The following is a 6,913-nucleotide window of genomic DNA, read 5'->3' on the forward strand; positions in this document are numbered from 1 at the left end:
TCAAACGAAGAAATTATCAGACGATGGTGGCTAGTTTATTCAGTATCAAACGATAGTGTGTTTTGTTCTTGTTGTCGACTGTTTGACATAAAGTCAACTGCTAATTTGACTACCACTGAGGGTTTCAAAAATTGGAAACATTTAAGTGCAGCTTTGAAAATACATGAAAACAGTCCTAACCACAAAAACCATTTACTCAATGGACTGGGCTGAAATCAGATCTAAAGCTGGAATAACCATTGACAAGGAAGAACGAAAGCTAACTTCAAAAAATGTTTACGATGGAACAATGTGCTTCAAAGATTGATGCAGAAAACTTTGTCTTTGGCTGAAAATAATATTGCATTCAGAAGTTCATCAGATAAATTATTTACTCCAAATAGAGGAAAATAATTCTCAGCTTTTCCAAAAGTATGCTGTGGTCAACAGTGTCAAAGGCTTCTGACAGATCTAGATTTATCCCGACTTCACTTTTTCCCTGTCCCAATTTACTGATTATTTCTTTTGTGTATTCCAGTACAGCTGTTTCGGTACTTCTCCCTGTTTGAAATCCATGCTGATTACTGTTTATGAGAGTGAGGATATTAAGATAATGTGTGACTCTATATTTCATTAGTATCTCTAAAGCCTTAGAGAAAGTTGGGAGAAGTGAGACACGTCTGTAGTTTTCTATTTTAAGCTTATCACCCTTTTTCAACAGGTTAACGACTTCAGAAATTTTCAGTTTCTGCGGAAACACGCCCTCAGCCATTGACAAGTTTGCTATGTACCCCCATGGTTTCGCTATTTGATTAGCTGTTTTCCTTACTAGTATTATTGGCACCTCATCTACTCCATACCGATGGTATTTCTTCTTTCGTTTAACACTGTTAACTTGGAGTTTTCACTAAGGCTGGAAACCAAAAATCCTGTTGTACCACAGGCTTCTTGTTTCTGTTGCTTTTCCTACTTGAAATGGATGATGCTGATTGACTGTTTATACTAGCTACATTTGGAGTGGGATTTTAGGGAACTTTTCTATTGATATAAGGCTTATTTCTTCTAGTATCTTTTCACCCATCATCTTTTTTCCATAATAGTTCCTGTGCTGTCCATGCCGCGTGAAATAATTTCTCTCTTAAAAGCAGAGCGGATCTTCCTAAATTTATTATTTGATGACTTTATTTCTTTGTTTACACAAAATTCCTCAGTTAGATCATGACCATGTGGCACACTTACAACGAGAACCTTTAAATTTAGATCTGACAGCTTTTTTAGAGTTGTTTGAAGTGCCCTTGCCGGTAATTGGCTTCCATTTTTGTACATGTCATTTGCTCCACCTATTACCACACAACATGTTCCAGTCTTAACAAAGTTTTCACAATTATTTACTATTTCACTAAGGGGAGCGCCAGGTTTGACAATGCCTGTTACTCTAAATTGGAACTGCTGATCATTTATTATTTGTGCCACACCTAATACACGGACTTGATATTTGTTGTTCTCCAAATGCCCTCGTTCAGTTGGTTTTATGGTACTCTTTGAAGTTCTCTCGTTAGAACACAAAGATGATCTAGATTCACTTTCACTTGTCTAATTTTTTGAGTTCACATTTCGTCCTGTCTTGTCTTTATTACCCGTTTTCATTTGCACTCTATTTACTGACGATTTCATACCGTCAGAAAGATTTCGTTCACTACGAGCAGAAGTTTTGTGTCAAACTAAAGTTGCCGGTGTGTTTTCATTACACTCGTTTTTTAAATCGTCATTTTTCCGTTGCTTTATCAGCTCCTATAACTTATTTACGTAACGATATGCAAGCACAGGATCTTGCTGAAGCGATGCAGTAACACTTTCTTCTATGCAGTTATCGTATCTTGACAAAGCTACCGTTAGTAGGTCGCAGTATTCCATGCCACAGTCACATTCCGCGTCCCATTCTTCCGTTCCCGCGAAACACTTCGCATGAATCCATTTTTGCGACACTGCACATAACCTGATACCTTTCGCGATGTAGTTATTGCACTGTATACAATTTATACTCGATATGTAGCCGTTTTCCGTGGAACTATTTGTACAACATTTAATCAGCACTGACATTACGATTCTGTCGAATTCAGAGACATGTGACGACAGAAAACTGCCACACCGCAATGTTAAAGAAATGTCGTGCTGTTCCGAATACTTCCGAGAAGGACCGAGCAAATGTGAATGACAGGCCGGTCCTTGGCTCACACGCAGACCTCACATGCTGCACACATGAAGTTCGGCACGCTGATGCCGGCCCAACACTACACCAACAGCTGCATGGAAGCTACACTAACATAATTAGCTCATAATTCGCCCGACCCGCGGCCAAATTACTATTTCCTCTATCCAGTTGGCCATCTGGACCTTCCATTTCTGTCACTTTCATTTCTGGCCAAGTCCTGCATACACCATAAATATGAATGAGTTCTTCCTCAGCATTCAAGCTATCTCCACACCAAGTTTCATCAAAATCGGTTTAGCGGTTTAGCTACGGAAAGGTAACAAGTCTTTCGATACTGCTCTGTACTGTCGATTAATGAATCATACGCCAGCGTCAGAGTATCAGACCAGCTTTATGACTGGATTGAAGAGTTCATATCAAATAGAACACACCATCTCATTTTATCGGAAACAAATCTTTAGATGTGAAAGTGACTTCCACCATACGCCAAGGAATCGTATTTGGAAAATTACTGTTCACATAAATTTTTATTTTTTTTTATAAATAACGTAGAGGATAACGTCGGAGTCTCATTAGGCTGTTCACGGATAATTTTGTCGTTTACGAAGACATCACAACGCTAGGAAATTGTAACGAACTGCAGGAATACCTTCGGAAGATCAGTGCTTGGTATCGACATTGGCAGCTGATGCTGAACATAAGAAAAATTTCAAAAAATTTATGAACGTTTCGTGTCTGAACAGACATCACCCAGAATCCGCAGCTGTGATACATACTATGTAAATTCAAGGTGGAGGGGGAGGGGGCGGCGGGAGGCGGAAGGAACTGATGATGTCAGCTGCATCAGGACTTTATGTCGAGCGAAAATGTGTGGCAGACCAGGATCTGAACCTGGGATCTCCTGCTTACTATGTAGTTGAGTTACCCACAGTGCCACCCAGACACAGTGTTTATCACACCCACACGGTATATCTCAGTATGCCCCTCAGCCAACCCAAATACCCTCCTAGCATGACATATCCGTAGTCCCCATCCATGTCCTCCATGCTCGCTTCTTTCAGATTCCAGCAGGTGGTTGACTGTGGCTGTTCATTCACACTGAAGGTGGTGGTTTCATAGCCCATTGAGGTGACCCAGCTGTAGGAACGTATGGTGCCCTGTGGAGCCAGGTAGGAATGTGGATCAGCCAGGGGTCATACTGAGGGAGTCTGTGCAATTACGCTGAACAACGTGTCCGAATGGCATAGTGGTTCATGCAACTGCCTAGTTGGCAAAAGATCCTGACTTCGAATCTTGCACCACCACACATTGTAGCTTGGTGCTGTAGATTCTGCAGAAAGTCTTGAAGCAGTTGCCATCATGAGCTCCTCCCACTCCCTTTCCTTTCTCGTCCTCCCCCCCCCCCCCCCCTCCACCTACAATTTACATAAAACTTCAAAAGTAATGAATTTACGATGAAAATAGTATGATGAGCCATTTGTTCTGCCAATACAACCTTCAGCCAAAACAAAGCAAGTAAAGGCTTGCTTCAGTGACTTAGTTTTAGAAAGAAAAATGAAGAGTTTATGCAGTCCAAAAATTATATCCCGTGCTTCCTTCTTGAATTGTGACTAATTTTCTTGAGCCTGATCTAGGAATTCAGAAACAAACAGTACAAGATTCTGAGAACTATTTGGAAATGTATGAGAAACAATGACCACATTTCCATGAAGAGATGCACCTATTGCCAGAATCAATGACAACCAAGGGTGATGCATCACATAGCAAGGGGCTAACAATAGGTGAGATTTCATAGTTCGAACACTTGCTAACAAGCTGTGGACCGAAACTTCCTGGCAGATTAAAACTGTGTGCCCGACCGAGACTCGAACTCCGGACCTTTGCCTTTCGCGGGCAAGTGCTCTTCCAACTGAGCTACCGAAGCACGACTCATGCACGGTACTCACAGCTTTACTTCTGCCAGTACCTCGTCTCCTACCTTCCAAACTTTACAGAAGCTCTCCTGCGAACCTTGCAGAACTTTGACATCTGTCCACTATGTGCCCCTTATGGAAACAGTGTCGACTTTTGGCATTTGTCACTATAATCAGGGCAGTTCTGAAATGGGTGTAAAGTGAAACAATCAGAAAAATTAGGCAATGATCAAAAGCTTTGAGTATGGAAACTTTGCCTCTGAAATACAAGAGATAAAGTATAGTGTGACTGGCAGAGGGCCACAGGATGAGACATGTTTAGAAGGAAACATCTGTTGCATTTTGTTGGTCCTCATCGAGGCCATCATAGACATTTAAAAACAATCAGAAAACGTTTTCTGGGCAAATTTTGAAATTTTAAAAGATCTAGCCACTCATAAAACCTCTGCTTGTATTGTATCTAACTGAGGCAACCCTTATGAGCACACATCTCTATCATGGGTTGAGATGAGTTACAGTATCTGCAATTAAACTTCCTGCTTATGCTAGGCTACAAATGCATGTACAGTTACACTTCGTACTCAGTCTTTCAAGATCTGTGAGTCTGAGTTACGGTGTTACAAAAAAAATCTATTTGAGCTGTGCAAAATACATGTTGGTAAAAAAAGTTATTGGACCCAATTTATATCACAAAACTCATTTATGTACACATTATCAAAAAAACTGAAACACAGGATACATCATGCATAGCTCAGAAGAGCTGCTGATCCTATGCATTTTCCAGGACCGAAAATGAAAGCAATCAGAATCAACAAAATATGAACTACAATGATGGGAATTACTGACAAAGCTGAAATCAATCATTTGACCAAAATGATGTCACAGTCCTCCAAAGCAGACCTTGATAATGGTAGGCAGAAGTCATTATACTCAGTTACCAAGCCAGCCCACTTGCTATGAACAAATAACATGGTAAGTCCAAAGAATATCCTGATATCACTGTTATAGTGCAGAATCATCATCTGTATATCAGCTGGTCATGGAGAAGAACACATTAGCTATCAAACAGAAGTGACTGCTTGGTCTTAAATCTGCTGGCTGATAGTCCCTCCTGACCTATTGCCTGGAAATGCTGTGCTGCTCAGTGCTTCCAGATACCCTGCTGCCATAAGTGTCATACGGCATGTTGACAGTAAGGTCATTCATCAGTACATCTGGCAGGATTACAAGACTATAATTATTAATGTCCTTTGTGGATGAAGTCCTGGAATTTTGTGGACAGGCCTTGTACATCTAGTATCCCCATCAGTCCTGTTCAATATAGGTACTATAGAGTGGAAAAATATACTAGGAAGGGCCACATGAGGGGCCAAAACAAGCGCAAATGCTTCTTGAATTGGTATTTTGGTGGATTTGTGTTTATTGTCCACTGTGATGAATACGCCTCCTTCATTCAAGAGGATGACAGCTCAAATATGCATCCAGCCATCCAGATTTAGATGTCACATTATTTCTGTAAATTGCTCAAAACAGATGTCAGGTTCGTTCCTTTGAAAGGACAACACTGATGTCCTTAGCCATCCTTTAACCCCTCAGAACTTGTGTTACATCTTTAATGACCTGATTCATCCACACACTGAATTAATAATCACAATGCAAGTTAATTTGTTTCATAATTTATCCGTTTGAAGCTAAATTTCACTACGAGACCAAAACAGAACAAGATAATTTGACCAGAATAATCAGGTATCCAAAGTCTAATCCTCCAGTGTTGTAATCCAGAATGTATCTAAGTTAACAGGCAAAAGCATGTTTCACGATTCGTTCAGGTAATGTTACTAGAATATCCAAAGAGGTACTCCACAGCTAATATGAGACCTATATTCTTGTCATTCTGTTGTAGTTGGGTCAGCACTTGACATGTTGTGAGTACCTAGTAATAAAGACCACAGTGACTTGTGTGTGATTCCTCACCTGGAGTACTGTTTATGTAAACAATCGTATTATGTCAATAACAGTGTGTGAGTTAGAACCAGATACAGTGTTAGGACAGGATATAAGATTCCTCCCTCATGTTTACCCAGTACAACCACAACTGTCCCATCTGGCATTGGTGGTGGCACAATGTTAAGGGGTAAATGGTACAGGTAGCTGAGCCAAAGATGCCAGCTGTAGGGATGAACACAATACAGAATCTGAAGATGATTCTTTTGTGACAATCCCATCGATGTTGTCCCCTGTGTCCTGCTACCATGCCCTGGGAGCAGCCAGCCATGCTAGGAAGCTTTCTGAAGTACTAGACCAGCAGTGCTGCCAGAGGCACCATCTCCTTGGTTTCCTTGATGTCCTCTGTAAATGGGTAGAAGTTAAGAAGGTCTGTGGATGTTGGTGCCCCAGGATAAAGATCATACTGTGGCCCAATCCAGGGGCTAGGGCGAATTGCAGAGGTAAAGTTGAGCATTTCATTGGAAGTTTGCCCAACTGGCTTTTACCTCAGAGAGCAGTAACTTTACTTGGGATCCAGCCTAACATCCAGCTCTAGGCGTGATCCCACACTGGGGAGTCCACAAAGTAGTGTGAGTGAGTTGACTGAGGTAACTGTTGCACTATGTGACATAAGAGATCTGACAAAGTGGAGTATCTTGGTCAGGAACATTGAGTGAATTGGAGTGGTTTGATATGAAGAGAGGAATCCCACCATGGTATTGTATTTGTTGTTATCTAGAAACATATTTTTCTTAAGTTATTGTTCGAAGCCACGTACAGAAACTTCTGCTTTGCCACCTGAGGCCAGAGGGAATGGGGCTGT

This window comes from Schistocerca serialis, chromosome 3 (assembly GCF_023864345.2).
Source record: "Schistocerca serialis cubense isolate TAMUIC-IGC-003099 chromosome 3, iqSchSeri2.2, whole genome shotgun sequence".
Taxonomy (NCBI): Eukaryota; Metazoa; Arthropoda; class Insecta; order Orthoptera; family Acrididae; genus Schistocerca; species Schistocerca serialis.